This window comes from Amblyomma mixtum, chromosome 7, assembly GCF_055824585.1.
Source record: "Amblyomma mixtum isolate Tamu chromosome 7, ASM5582458v1, whole genome shotgun sequence".
Lineage (NCBI taxonomy): Eukaryota > Metazoa > Arthropoda > Arachnida > Ixodida > Ixodidae > Amblyomma > Amblyomma mixtum.
Window position 1 is genome coordinate 16,414,179 of NC_143018.1, and position 12,663 is coordinate 16,426,841.

A 12,663-nucleotide genomic window follows, 5' to 3' on the forward strand; every position below is an offset into this window, starting at 1 on the left:
GCGAAGATCGCTGACCGATCTCCACGTGTTGCACTTGGCACCGACACTGAAGAACCTGTGCCTACTTGCAGTAATTGATGCACGGCTGGATCTAAGCCCCTTACCACCCTTCATTAGAGAAATGGTCTACGCTATCACTTCTCACCCATCGTAGTCGATGGTAGATGCTTTGTGTCAACCAGATGGAGTGCCTTCGGCGTAAGCCAGCTTGGGGGTTGCGGCAATAATACAACATCGGCGCTGCTACTTGACAAAGCAATAAACTCTTCTTTTATACGCAATGAACGCCTTCCTCCTGTGCTCGATTTTCGCGGAAGTAAGAAAGACGATAGAGTTTTGTTTATTTCATGAAACTCTGAGGCGGCACTTTTTTTCAAATATTACCAAGAACAAATTTTCCGAACGAAGAACTATTCTCTAAAACTGATTCCATTCCAGCCTGGTGGTTGATTCAAGAGAATCGTATCAACGTCACTTCGGCCTGAAGCTCGCGATGAAGTCTAGGTTGCCGCGTAGCCCTGGTGGTCATCCTTTTCAAAGCTGTAGGCAGACTGAGGTGCTGGATGTGGCGGTAGGCGTCGATTTTAGATCTTCTACGGAAACAAATTGCGTGTTTTGTGATTACTTCAGAAAGCCGAAATGTTATCATTTATTTGCGCATGTCTGCCTTCAGCATGTATGCCCTCAGCACCCGACGAGTATCTATGTCTTGAACATGAGCGGATAGAATTCGTCAAAGCTTGGTAACTGATCGTATCTGGTGGAGATCGTATTGAAGGCAATTGACTACACGCTGGACAGTATTTGAAGCTTCTCGACAGCTTATTTATGCGGATGTGAGAGCGCTCCGACGCACCGCGCACGTCACATACTCTCGATAAGGCATCCAACGACGGCTGGGGTGAAATGTTCGGGAAATGTGTTTGTGACACCAATTTGAATAGACAAAGCAAATTTGTGCCATGCCACTCCTTAGCCGCAGATAACATTGCGCCGTAAAAATTCATCACAGTCAACAGTAAACGCGAAGGTGAGAGTATAAAATGTGATATTAGTGAATCAAATGTGAATTATTCTGGACAAGCATTGATGTTCGATTTTTGCTACATTCATTTGACAGAAGTCATATTCACTTAACACCGGACACTGACGAAAAGGAAGAACTGCGATAGGCAGACGGCTACGAAGCTCTCACGTTTTAAAGCGCAATCATTTAATGCCTCACCGTTGGCAACAGAAGGTTGCTAGCAGAGGTGTCACGCTTTTCGCTTGGTCGAAATGGTTATGACGTCACAGTGCTCGGATTCGAAGTAATGAGGTCACCCACGGATGCCTGACGCCACCTTTTGAAGCGCGCGACAGCTAATAAAATAGTTGTCGTCCGCCCCGAAAGCGGGCGTAAGGCGTCCGTGGCTGACCACATTACATACCTCATTACTGCGGACACAGCTATGGATACAACCGAACTCATCGAAGCAGAGAGAGAGTCGTGCTAGAGAAGCAGTCAAAGTCGGCAGTCAAAGAGGTGTAGTTGTAATGTGTAGTCAAAGTGTGTTGTCAAATAAAGCACTAGAACACAGCCAATAGTCTTGCAACGCCAAACAGTGCGCCAGGAAAGGCTTTCGCCTTCCAGCACTTTGGAGAGCCAAAGTGCCCCTGAATTTTCTCGCCTTGTTTATAAGATTCTCGCTTGAGCTCTCTCAAATTTTCTACAGCTTTCAATGCCTACTTTGAATGAACCTCTCCAGACATGTGGCTTAATTTACATACAGTGCGTACGGTGTTGAAGTATCGCAGTGGCGCTCACGAAAAATTACACAGGCGCAAATCGACCTGGAAAAGACATTTGATCGCATGTGTTATCCGTTTCTTTATTTTCTTGTAAACCACGTCAATTTTGGTTAAAGTCTTCCGACTGGGATGCGCCTTTGCCACAAAAACTGTTCCTCGTGTTTTATTGAGAATCGCCCTCTCCCACAAACAGTCCCCATACGGTGCTCCCTGAAACAAGCTTGCCCGTTGTCCCTGCTCCTGTTTGCAAAAGAACTGAGGATTGGGCGGTGGTGGTGGTGGTGAAAACATTTATTTCAGAACGGACAGGAGGTGTTTCGATCAGCCCGTAAGGGACCGGTCCTTACAAACACTAGGTGGAGGTCCCTAGTTTGGGACCCCAGTGGCGGTAGCCGCCGCCCGGGCGCGCCCGACTAAGGCTTGTTGGGCCTGTAAGTCGTGGCAGCCGAGCAGGGTCGCCTCCCAGTCCTCCCGGGTTGGGTTAGGGATAGGGGGAATGGCCGGGTTGGAGGGGCAGGCCCACACCATGTGATAGGTGTCCGAAGACACCGCACTACAGTGCGGGCAGTGGCCGCTAAAGGAGGGGTCGAAATGTTTTAGGGCTGCCGGGCACACCAATGTATTGGTGAAGAGGCGGAGAAGGAGCTGCTCATCCGCCTTCTTGAGGCCTTTACAGGGGCTAGGGTAAAGGCGATGGCTATCTTGATAGTAGGTTGCGATATTTTTGAACGTATAGACCGGATGAAAATCGGGTTCCTGATCAGGTGGGGAGGAGAAAACATCCCGGTGAGAGAGCGCGCGGGCGGCTGCGTCTGCTGCCTCGTTTCCTGCCAACCCCTGATGAGCAGGGGCCCATATGAGGTAACGGTGTGCGGGGTCCGTATCCCGTATGCAATTTTGGTATATTCGATAGGCTAGAAAGGGAGTGCAGCCTTGTTCGACGTTCCAACCGGCGCCTCGCGAGTCGGTTATTATGTATTTTGAATTGGAATGTGAGGCCGCGAGAGCAATCGCGACCTCTTCTGCTTGTGGTGCACTGCGGGCTCTGAAAGTGAGGCCGTTAACTGTGTTGCTGTTGTGAACTACCGCGGCCGTGTACCATCCCCCGTGGTGAGGGCCGGAGGCGTCCACGTAGTATACACCTGTTTTGTTGCCATAATATCGGGCTAGCGCTTCCGCTCGTGCCAGGCGCCGACCATTATGGTCTTCATGTGACATGTTTGCTGGAAGAGGCCGCACGTGGAGGGCACGTCTCCACAGTTCCGGGATGCGAAACCTGTCTTCCATTGGAGGGGTGTGTTGGATATGCAGTCGAGCAAGAAGCCGGCGACCCGACTCCGTTAGCGACAAGCGCGTGTACTGGTTTGTAAGGTGCGCCTCCCGGAGCTCCCGGAAAGTATTCACCACCCCAAGAGCCATAAGCCGGCTGTTTGAAGTAGTGATGGGGAGGTCAAGGGCACGTTTAACAATTTTACGAAGGATGGCCTCAAGGGCGTCCTCCTCTTGTTTCCGTAGGTGGAGATAAGGAGTCGAATAGAGAATTCGACTAGTTACGAAGGCGTTTGCCAGCCGCAAGGCATCCTTAGTTCGTAACCCTCCGCGTTTGTTGGAAACCCGGCGGACCATGCTTGAATTGACAACTTGAATTGACAAAGCAACTTTGTGCCATGGCGCTCTTTAGCCACGGATGATCTAGAGCCATAAAAATTCATCAGAATCGACAGGGAGGAGGAGTAGAGAGACTTTAATGGATAATGGAGAGGTCTGCCTGGTTATAGGCCTGGCATGCTACTCCAGATAAGGATGAAAGAAGAGGGTGAAAGAGAGAAAGAAAGAGAGAGAGAGAAAAAAAAAGGTGCCATCAAACATACTCAACACTCACGCACTCTCACACACACAATGATTATCGAAGTATGTCGACTAAAACAGTGTCCCTTAGATGACTATCAAAGTATGTCCACTAAAGCCGTGTCCCTTAGAAAAACTAAGGCGACAGGGTGTGCGTCACTGACTGAGTTGCACCTCGACGACGATCCCCTTAACTTTTTCGTCCACTACGTTGTCGCCTACGGCTACTGCGTCTACATGTGGGGTAGCTTTTCGGACATAAGGTCGCAGATGGGCGGCTTATACTGGTTCGGTACCCGCGCTATGACATGGAGTCGCACGGAAATGTGCGGTCAAGTTGCGATACTGAGCATCTTCTCTGCTTGTGTGCTGGGTCAACAGATGTCCAACTTTGCTTTTTTGGACCCGGTGTCCTCACACCGTATATATTATCTTGACCATGAGAGTGGAGAGGAACCAACTAGCCGCTGCTTCCACACGGCGTCCGCTGTCGGAACCCGCCTGTATGCTTGTGGTGGCCAGGCGTTGAACATAGTGGTCAACGACCGGTAAGATAATTCCTTGTATTATCTGGAAAGAACCACATTGATGTGGGTGCGCCGAAGAGTGGAAGGTCCGCGCCCCAAAAGCGGCAAACTTCACTTTTCCTTCGTGTACAACGAACAGCTGTACATCTTCGGTGGCCGCACAAGACAGATGGGCGGTTAATTTTCAGACTTCCATAAGTATGATATAGAGAAGTCGTGTTGAATCGAAGTGACAACACATGGGTTACGCCCGTCTGCTAAGCGCTCGGCCGGTTGCAGCGTGATGGTAGAAAGGGGTGTTTGTTTTCGGTGGCTTGGGGTACGCCCCAGACCATGAGAAAAGAGAGCCCATCGATGTTTCTGAAGAGGAAAAGGCGATAACTGACCTGCAAGTGTTGCACTCAGCACCTACACTGCAGAACTTGCGTCTTCTTGCTGTCGTCGACGCAGTTCTTCACTTAGGTGGATTACCGGTAGCTATTAGAAACGAGATCAACGCTACCTCTTATGGCTCATCACAGATAGCGGACTCGTCCTGCACTTCAAACGAATGGTGCGCCTTCAACGGAGCCACAGATGGTGGTGAGGTGGCCACAATAGTGATATCAGTGTCTTTACTTAGGTAGGTAATAATGCATTTTTTTTCTGAAAAACACCTTAGAAACTGAGCTTCCGCGGCGGACAGTTATTGGCCCCCTATCACCTAGGAGCGCCGTGCTCTCCGATTAGCACTCCACCCTCGGCAGCCTGTATAACGGAAACCGTGGTCCGCAGCTTTTGTGCGTATACAGTGAGACCATCGAAAGCTTTGCAGAACACGGATGTTTCATTCGCGTGCAGTTGTTGGCGGGTCAGTGCGGCGCCGAGGAAAACCAACTGTATGACAAACTCGGCACCGCGCTCACCAGCTGTCTCATAACGACACTTTGTACGAGTTTGGGGACCAGCGTGCGGTGATTCGCGATCAGCTCTTAACTGCCACACCCTCGCTTCGCACACTGAGAGCGCGGTTTCATCGCCAGCGCACGCATTTAGAGTTGGAGTCCGCATCTTTCGAGTGTGACCCGTGGAAAGGCAGCTGCTCCACGGACTTTCTACGAGCTACGCGGGCCTCGATTATGGTTACGTTGTGGGATTGAAGCCCTTGTTCCTTCGCTGTGCGGCTTTTGTGCAGCCGCGTCGCTGGGTGCTGGAGACCTATAGAGCCCTGGAACTCATTGCGGAAATGCTGACGACGCGGCTGTGAGGCTTCGTGCACGCCCGCGATGGAACAATGGTGAGCATCTGTGCATCGGGCGTAGAAAGAGAAGTTTATTTTTTTCTAATGTCAACAAAAGTACAAAGCAAAACTGCTGAACTCAATGCTCTGATCAGTCAAGCACATGCGCAGTGACGCAGCACAGAGCACGTCAGTAAGGCAGTAAGAAAGCCGACACTCGACCGCCGCGCAGGACGATGAAATATGTCGACCATTTGCGCAAGAACTCATCCTCACTCATTGACAGTGCGTCCACGCATGCTTGCTCAAAGAGGCGCGTGCGGAGGCGCTGCAACATTGGAAACATCGCTCTTTGCGGACGACCATTTAAGGAAGCCACTCCACGCGGCGTGAGCGGACATAGTGCGTCGACGGGTGACTAGTGCGTCGACGGGTGACGGGAACAATGGTGAGCATCTGCGCATCGAGCGGACTCCGTGCTCTGTCCATCGAGCGGACAGGCCTGACGTCCCGTTTGGGCTTCGCCAGGTAGCCTCGCAGCATTAGGACGCTCAGCTTGTGCTATCTATGGAGGGGGGCAGCCGAGCCCCCGACCCCAGTCTATTGGTGGAGAGTGTGCCTCGTGTGCGACACCCCGTGAGAAGACACTGCGCACGCGCCTTCTATATACATTATGAACACCCATGACTATAAAATGCAGGGAAAAAATAAATGTGGTAGAGCTCAAACGTGTCTCAACCGAGTAGTCGTGCGAAATCATTTGTTTAGCCTGGTTGACTCGTGCTTTTGTTTTGCTGGGTGGTCGGCACGCTTGGTTACAATAAACTTAGGTTAAGTGATTATCGAGGTGAACCTGCTGTATCTGCTCGCGCCGCAGGTGAAAATTGAAGACGACATTGTGCAATGCACAGCGCGAGATTGTGTTGCAGTTTAACACGAGGCGTGATCGCCTACGGCGATAGCATATAGTGATGTCGTGCAGCGGCCAGTGAAGCTCATTTGTTCGCGCCACCGCGGGTTCGAAACCCAGTCGCGGCAATATTTATTTTGTTTCTGCAAGGGCGGAGCTATGCTCGGTGTTGCTAAGGTCACCTTCAAGGTCGAGCTTAACACATACTCGATGAGCTAGTTAATCCTCGTTAAGCAATGCTTTCACAATAAACGCTGGCGCAAAGAAAAGATGAGACAACGCATTTTTGCGGTAATATTGTAGTCATGTCAAATGGGCTAGCTCAACTTCATGCGCTGATGAAACGGAAGTCTTCGGGTCACATTTTGTCGGAAGTGGCGGCGATACAACTGTAAACCGTTTAACTCGTGCAGCCAAATCTTGCAGGTGTGATGTGAGTTTACAATAATCTCTTTTTTTTTTTCTCTCGAATATTCTGTACTCGTCGCCGCCGCTTTGTTTGTTGCTGCTAAAACTTTTTTACTGCTTAACTCAGTGACGCGCTATATTTGTGCTTCGCTTCCTGCAATGTGGGATTTCGATCTGGCTTTTCCTTGTAGTGAGATATTTCCTGAAATAGGACCATTTTGTCGTTGTCAATACGCCAATACGTCAATATTAAAATTTTGGCCTAGAGAGCGGCAGGTTCCAAAAGAGAAACATATTGAAGGACACCACTCACGTATTTAATGAATTTCTTGGTGTTATCAGAGAAGGAACGATAAGATAACGCAATAAGTGTCCCGTCGCATTTGACAGTTGATCCATAATGGTAGCAAGAATGATGATGAGTAAAATATTTGCTAGCCACCAGGGGAATGCCTGTGCTTTCAGTTACAAAAAGCTTCTCAGACATCAAAGATCCTGTGAATTTTCCAACTAAAGCTACAGGGTGTGAAGACTTTTAGTTTGAGGGACCTGGTTTTGGAATCTTGTCTTACAACCCAAGTACGCTTGAGTTCGTGTCATATCACTTTCATAACTTAAATATGCTTGCCAATGGTCAGAGGAGTGTGATAGTTCGGAGAATTTTCACGAGTATGACTTTTTTTTTCATTTCATTATTGTGGATGCTGAATTCGTGTTGAGAATTCCTTGCGATTGGGCCCGTTGGAATGTATTATTCATCTGTTGCGCCACTCAGAAGTACAAAACTCGGGCAAGGGTAAGGGGAAACTGACAGTTAGAATAGCGAGCAGCTGATTATAGGTCTCCTGTAGGTAGCTAAGAAATGCATTCTTACTTTCGCGAGCAAACGATAAAAGCCTCTAAACGGTCGCTGGGTTGGAAGACAAAAGGCGGTTCATCTGCTCCGACTACGATGGTACCGTAGACGTTGATTGCTACTCAATCTGAGTAGGTCGAAAGGCTGGGAAGACAACGATCACGCAGCTCTCGAAGTTGCAGTAGCTGATGCCTTCTTCGACGCAGCGGAGGTGACAACGAAGGTGAAGGTAAGTTCTAAAATGGAGGATCGGCATGAGCAGGAGACAACCTTTGTGCATGGTTCGCTTTAGTATTTTTCTGCTTGATCTGAGTGGGGCGCTGAACAATTGTTTTCGTGCGCAGAAAGATTGTGAAGCGACCCGTGACACCGAATAGGCTTTTGGTAGAATGAGGTTATTGAAAACATTCCTGAGATGGCGAAAAAATTTGTTTTCAAATACAAGCGTCCGACCCCACGGTACCTGTCCTTTCCGTCCATGGCGCGGAAGAGGTTTTGAGCACACATTTCTTTTACGGGAACAATTGACGTGGGCGCCTCAGGACCCCCACCCTCAGCGTACACTCTCTTAAAAGGGAGCTGTCCTATATCGGCAGCTACAGACAGACATTTTTCCGACATCACAGAACCGACGAGCCAGCCTCTTCGCTGACACAGCTCCAACTTGTAGCTTATGCGCGGGCTCCCAGACTCCTTCGACATGGTCTGGGAATGTGTGAACACCCCCTAACTAACCACCCATCCACTGAACCGCGTGAGACCACTGGTAGCCCCCCCCCCCCCCCCCCCCCCCCCGCCCAGCCACCAACTTCTACTGGCCCGCAACGCGCGGGAGATTATTGTCAGCGCTGGACTGTCGAGATAAAAGTTCTACCTTCCAAGGCCAAAGACCACTTTTTGTCTCTCCCCGGTACAAGTAAAGTTCGAATTCCGTCTAATGAAAGCCCACAGAGGCATCTTCCGTTCATTGTTTTTTCTTTGCATCTCTACTTTGATGTTTTTTTTTTTTGTAGCCTCGACGCGCTGTGATGTGTTCCTGCCTTCTAGTCTTCTTTCATTAGATTAATTACTCGCTTCTACTACTTCTTCTTCTTCTCCACATGAAAATGGCACATACCCACGCGGGGGGATTGGCCAAGGTACGGTGGTGAATGCTAAGGAGGTATATGCGCGGGTAAAAAAAAAGGTAAGTAGGAAAGTAGAATGACAATATATATGAATTGTTAAAATTGTTCAATCAATAAACAAATTAGATATAGCAGGAATAAAATAAAATACGCTTTTTGGACATGCCGTGGAATTTTATATGGAGTTAAAAGGGTAAGCCACGATTTGCAATGATGTAATCATGAAGGTAGCCGCAAATAGTGCTTAACAAGAATCCCGTGGCGCTCGCACCAAACGAGAGCAGAACTGGTGGATACAAAGGGAGTCCTAACTTCGAAAGAAGAACCTCTCACTGTGCTCATCTCGTCTTCGGCGTCTTCTCCGACGCCGAATATCAGGCCACTATACAACTATTGTGCGAAATGTGTTCTTACTTTTATAATTTGCGTTGTAGTACACTGGCTTAGTAAGAAATAGTGCGAACAACGAAGAATTCCCACCAGAAAATCTGTTCTGGTAATGTCCATGTCTCGCGACCGAAAGAACGCGGCTTTTATGTTAGGCGGAGAAAGTGAATGATAATTTGAACGGCGCCAGCTCATGCCACGCGCAAGCGGCGCGATCCACGCGCAGAGAACAAGCCCGCAGAGGTCCTGGAAAGACGCACATGTCCCGTCTGCTATCAATGAGGACCCCGGTGCGAACGGCAGCGCGTACGGCGAATGACAGGAGTCATTCGGCGGAAGATGGGAACATCCCCGAGGCCGCGAACCACGGGGTGCCGGAGGGGTCCGCGGATGAAACGGAGCTGCGACGAGAGCCGCCGCGCAGTGGAGATGAGCCCCGCCGTTCGCCGCGGCCTTCCACCCCGGACGGCGTATTCCCTTCTGTCCAGCGGGACGCGGTGAGCATGCCACGGGCGTGCCTCATCTTCGCCGTCCTGGCGGTGATCGCCGCCACGTGCTACATCGTCGTGTCGCGGCTGATCTTCATCGCACAGTGGCTGTCCGCGAACGGCCTCCCCTCCTACAAGGATCACCGAAGTCCGGCCGCCCCCGGAGCCTAGTGGGGACTCTGGGGAGCCCGGCGGATATAGATGCCGGACTTTCGGCACGGTACCGCACCAGGTGCCTTGCAAGGCAGCACCGTTTGGAGCCGCAGGGTCGCGGCCGCCTTGATCGCAATTTTACGCCTCGTTCTTACGACTGGGACCGCTACGCTGATAAGCCCAGAAGATGCGGTCAATAAATGTTACTATCGTACGCAACAAACTCGGCACCGGCACATCATTTTTTATTTTGAAGTGATGAAATACGTTCTAAGGATTCCAAGTTAGCAAAGCTTTATGCAGACCCAGTTTTGCGTCCACACTGCAGCTCGCCTGGATGAGGCACCGCACATTTCATATCATCTCGCACTACAAGAGAGCGATTCTAGTATTAGATACCCTTGTGTGAGATAAACCGTGTGAATAATGCGGCTGTGAATAATGTGTGCGAACATGCGGATGTTTGAAAACGAGATCAACGCGCTTGGAAAGCCGAACTCAAACGCGCTGCGCGACAAGATCGTTCACATCCCGAGGTCCAAAATGCTTGCGCCCCCAACATCTGGGCAGAATGACGAAGGCGCGAGTCCTTAGCTCTGCGGGCAAGCCATTCTGTCGCTGCAATTCCCGTTACTAGTGGTAACTTTTCCGCCAGTTTTAATGTAGGAGGACAATTTCGGCATGATTAGGGATTCTTACTTGACAGGAGAAAACTTCGAGAAACTTATCTTCACCTTAAGAGTATGTAACGATATAGTTAAACGCTCCCTACGGTCGCTAAGGTGTCTCTTGGCGCAGCAGACATCGACACACTTGGTGAAATCATAAACTGTTTTATTGCACATCATCGTCCATATTATTTAGATACGACAATTAGTAACTCTAATTAGCTATGTGGTCCTCTCATGTAATTTGCCTGCTGTGCGATGGGAGGTACTCGTACGAGGCCTCTATATATCCCATTTAACGCACGTTCCTCAGTGCCGGTTTCGATGCCGACTGACCACAGTTTCTTTTTAATATAAGCAATATTGCATTCCTACTCCACTACCTTCTCGACCAATCAGGAGTTTGCAGTGTCAACGATTCTGATGATGGGTTTTCGGCCGAACGGGACCTTTAATGCGGTCGCGTAAAAAAAGAATAAAGGGGACACTTATGCTCCGCCTTAAGAGTACGACGCGGGAGCGTAAGGGGTTAATTCTTAATTCCCATATATGCAGAAGGCCATTCACTGTTTCACACTCACAGATCCTTGGGAGTCCTCATACCCCTCCAGTCGCACTGGTGCAGTGGTTAAGCGATGGGCCTTGTGGGGTCGAGGTTGCTCTTCCCGAGCTACCAATCATTCATTTACCTGCCACAGTATGCAGTTTGCTCACTATCTGATGGGTAGGTTTTGATGACGTAACAAAGACACGTGACCTAGTTGGCCCATCCACCTCCTAGGTTTCTCTCTGGGAACCACCAGCCAGAGCCATGCCCGTGATTTCTCGCTCACAACGCCGACGAGGACACCGGGGCCTTCAACGCTGTCGCGTTAAAACAGCGCCATCAAACCGATAGAAGGCAGTCAGACACAGTGTTAACGTCCTTCTTTCTGCTGCTCAATAACTAAAGAAATTATTCCCGGTAGTTCAAAAAAGAGAGGCGAGCGGTGTTTGCAAATAAAGCGTCTATTCCACTGCCAATTCACACAGCATGGGAAGCGTAAAACCAACGTAATTTATCAGACACCGTTATAGCGTTTGAGTTCAAAAGATTAATATTGTCATGACGGCGTTTCAAACCCGCGGTGGAGCAAACAGGTCAGCTTCGCCGGCCACTGCACGAGGGCGCGATGCTATCGCCGCAACCGATCACGTCTCGTGTTAAACTGTAACAAACTTTTGCGTTGGGCGTTGCAAATCGCCTCTTCAACAACTGCCACCCGCCGCGCTCCGCTCGTAACACGTTTCCCATAACCGATAGATACGCGCCGCGGTGGCTCAGAGGTTAGCGTGCTCGGCTACGCAGCAGGAGTAACCGGGTTCGAACCCAGCCGCGGCGGCCTGCGCTTCGATGAAGGGAAAACACAAAAGGAGCACGTGTGCTGTGCGATGTAAATGCACGTTAAAGGTCCTCGGGTGGTCGAAATTAATCCGGAGCCCTCAACTACGGCCCCTCCTTCTCTCTTTCTTCTTTCACTCCCGCCTTCCTCCCTTCCCTCACGGTGCGGTTGGGGCTTCCACCGAGATATGTGAGACAGATACTGCGCCACTTCCTTTCCTCAAATCCAAGAGGTATATATAGAAGGCAGAGTGACCAAATCACAAGTTTATACTTCACCAGAAACAGCTGCAGGTACTCAGGCCCCTTAGGCATTTCTTACCAGAACAGAAAATGAAAAGACGAAATGCCAACGATTCACACCACATTTCCACCATCGCGGCAAGGTTGAAAAAAGTGGTTGTTGCTCGCGATATGAATAGACCACAGCTTCATGACACCTATACCAAGCACCTGCTAGACGATAAGGCGGCAACAAAACATGCCCGAAACGGAAGAAAAAAATAGCGCAGGATTTAAGCATTAAGCAATATATATTTCACGTTTTTTTTAAGGCCGCCAGTTACTCAATCCCTATCAATGCGACTGGAATGACCGATCAACTAAACAAAATTCTCGATTGGAAAGCGTTAAGCATATATCATGTGGCGTCAAAAAAGCAATTCGCTGTGAAACCAACCCGTAATGGCAGAAGAGCCCTCCTGACCACTTATGCGCACTTTATAACGGCTTTTAGCGCTTTTAATCTTGGTAACTGCAAGAGTACATGTCCTTTTTCGAACATTCATTCGTGTGAGTGTCCTAAAATGACAGACATATTCAAAAATCCAACGGAAATAGTCACCCGTCGACGCACTAAGTCTGCACGCGCCACGATTACAGATCACCATATCGCTTCTT